Here is a 3,462-nt window from a genome sequence, read left to right as displayed (position 1 = left end):
GAACCAAAAGGCTTTGAAACAGATGAGATATCACCAGAGAGAAAACAGAAGCTAAAGGGTTCCAGTATAGAGTATAGTATCAGAGGAAAAGAGAAATGGGAAAAAAACCTTGCCACAGGGCATAGGTTTGTTAAAGCTGGGCAAAAGAAACTGTCTCAGGCGATGAAGAACATGATTTATCGGAAATTACAAGTGAGATGGGCCAGACACAGGTCCGTCATGCATGGCACCACGTTCAGAAATGGAGTAAGGAGAAAGGCGAAAAACGTGGCAAAGAGACAAGAATGGAAGCCTATAGACATAACAAGTTATCATATCGCACCTGATATAGGATTAAAACGTCTTATAGGCGTGGCACCTGGCATCCTGAGGGGAGAGATCATCTTTGGTTGGTCGCCAAACTCGCGTTCTTCCACTCGACTCGACTCGGCCTCCCGTCAGATTCGTCCACATTTTGAAAGCTTGACGATCTCAACAGTCTCTTTGACCTACTTTGTGGTTATTAGTTGGACATAAATATAATTATCTTATCTTATCATATTTTCCATGACGTTCTCCGGCAACAACCATTCTCTGACTACCAACTCCTCCGGGCAACTCCCGATTTCCCTTTTTCTGCGGATGATGCATTTGACTTTTATATTTATATTTATATTAATGAATAACCTGCAGTGGTGGATGCATAGTAGTGCTGAAATATATATATATATATATATATATATATATATATATAATAATAATAATAATAATAATAATAATAATAATAATAATAATATTTTGAGCATGGTGTTTCAAATCAAATAGAATATGTTAGATTTGTTTGTTGCCGGAATACCCATAACCAAACCTTTGGCCTCTTGCATCAAAAAAATTGAGAATTGTTTTTGGTAGATCTTAGATTTTTATGATCCACACAAAGTAGGACTTGGATTTTAGTTTTCTATTTTTTTTTATTTATCATTAAAGATTATTAATTAAAAAATTCTTAATATAATTTTAAATTTTAATTAATTTATTTATTTTAACCATTTTTTATTTTATTTTAAATATCTAAATTCTTAATTTAACTTTTGAAATTTTAATTAATTAATTAATTTTAATATGAATAAAAATAAGAATAATAAACTTATTTTAATGAATATTCTTATTCTATTTCTTTAATTTTAATATATTCTATACACTTTAACTTCATTAATTCTTATAATATTATTATTATTACAATTGCTTTTATTTTAATTAAAAAATGTATAGGAAATGGTTAATCTAAGATCTACCAAGAAAGAAGTTCCTCTTTGAGACTTTAGTCACTCTTGTTATCTTATATGGATGTGAGGTCTGGGGTTGCAACATCTCTAGAGAATCCTGGAGAAAGATTGAGCAAATCCAGAAGCGTTTTATAACGTATAACTTGAAAATTAAAAGCAATACACCCTATCCTATTCTCCTTATAGAAGTAAGTCTTTCCCCTATCGAGAGCCTAGCTATGACTAGGCTTCTGTTGTACAAGCACAAACTCAATAATATAGGAGATCATGGACTTCCTAAGCTAGCTTTAAATTCCAGCCAAAACCACCTAAGGCTCAAGCCAGGGTGGTATAAAGACACGAGGGCCTGGTTAAACCTTTGGGAGATCAACAAGAATGATGCATTGCAAAACATTAATAACATTAAAAATATTGTTACTTCTAAGTTCAAAATGTGGTGTGAGAAAGATTTAGCAGCTAAAAGAAAATTAAGTTATTATAAGAAGTTCATCAACGCCACCCTAGAAGATCAAAAGGATCTCTCTGTTTTAACTAGCTCAAAGAAGAAAATTAATATAGCGAAGATTAGAACAAATTCTCATGAGCTTCATAGTGAAACAGGTTGTTGGGCAGTTCCTAAAACACCGTGGATGGAAAGGATCTGCTATCTCTGTGAGAATAGGAACATCGAGGATGAAAACCACTTCCTCTTAGAGTGCCCTACGTACAACCACATTAGATCTCAGTTTCATAATCTTTGTCGCAATACTGACCTTCCTAGCCTTTTACAATGTCAAAATTATAGTGAGCTCGGGAAGCTTCTCTCCAAGCTCTTTGAGTATAGGAATAAAATCTTAAACCAAACTAAATAATTTGTTTCTTTAGGCCCGATAGACCAAAGTTTGGTCTCAATGGACGTTAACCACCATCATCATCATTAATAGCCCATTTATAATTAAATATTATTTTTAAAAACATTCTTGATTGTTTTTTTATATATTTTTTTTATAATAAAGGAATATGTTAGGTTTGTTTGTCATCGGAATACCCATAACGAAACCTTTGGCCTTCAGCGTTAAAAAAATTGAGAATTGTTTTTGGTAGATCTTAGATTTTTATGATCACACAAAGTAGGACTTGGATTTTAGTTTTCCATTTTTTTATTTTATTTATCATTAAATATTACTAGCAATTGCCCCAAAAAGTGAAAAGAGAGGTCGATAAGTTTTTTTAAATTAGAAAAATGGTATAAGAAACACATTTGTAGATATGTATGCCATATGTATTGGCAAATTTAAATTTTATTTAGATATTGTAAAAGATGATATTTTAATTTTATGAATCTTTATTATATATAATAAGTTGTACATATTTTTATATAATTATTTAAATTAAGATATTGTAAAAGATGATATTTTAGTTTTATGGGTCTTTATATATATATATAATTTCTGGAGCTCAAACTAAAAATACTAATTTGATATATTTCTAATAAAATAAACTCCAAACTAAAAACACTAATTTGATATATTTCTAATAAAACACTAAAAATTGAAAATAACTGTGATTGGAAACCACTATTTAAATTCAATTAAAATAATGATTAGATTATATAATTGGAGATATATATTTTGAATGTGTTTACCGAAGTGAAGATGAGAATACACATGAACTGTGGTTTATGCCTCGACATGTTAGCACAAGGCATGGCGATGTGGAATATGCATATAAAATTTATTAATTTTCACTGGAGATTGGGAATGAAGATACTTTGTATTAATCTCCTTGGTGGGATTTGTTACTATGATCATTTCAAGAGCTTTAACTTGAAATTGAGTAGTATTTTTAGATGCAGATGGAGCTATTAGCCCTGAGGTGCAGCGCTGCTATTTTTATGGAAATGTCCCATGTTTCAGCTCCGATGGTCCACGTCCCCTCTTGCTCTTCTTTGGCCATAAGCCGGACTTAAAAAATTATACACCGGCGCTCATAAATATCGACGGGTCCGCTCTCTGTTCATCTCTTTTCCACTGCACTCTCCATTTTCCGATCTCTGATTAGATCGATCTACGTCGTCCATTTCATTCGCCGATCCAATGGCTATTGTGCATTGATTAATCGCCCATCGGCGTATCATAGTTCCATCGCACTGTCCGCCAACCCTTCACATTTGTGATTAACGACCAGATCTTGACCGTTGATCTGAACTCGATCCGAC

Source organism: Pinus tabuliformis, chromosome 3_2, assembly GCF_031772625.1.
Source record: "Pinus tabuliformis cultivar Carrire ecotype Pingquan chromosome 3_2, CPIR1, whole genome shotgun sequence".
Lineage (NCBI taxonomy): Eukaryota > Viridiplantae > Streptophyta > Pinopsida > Pinales > Pinaceae > Pinus > Pinus tabuliformis.
The sequence above is the reverse complement of the archived record's forward strand: the minus strand, read 5'-3'. Positions refer to the sequence as shown.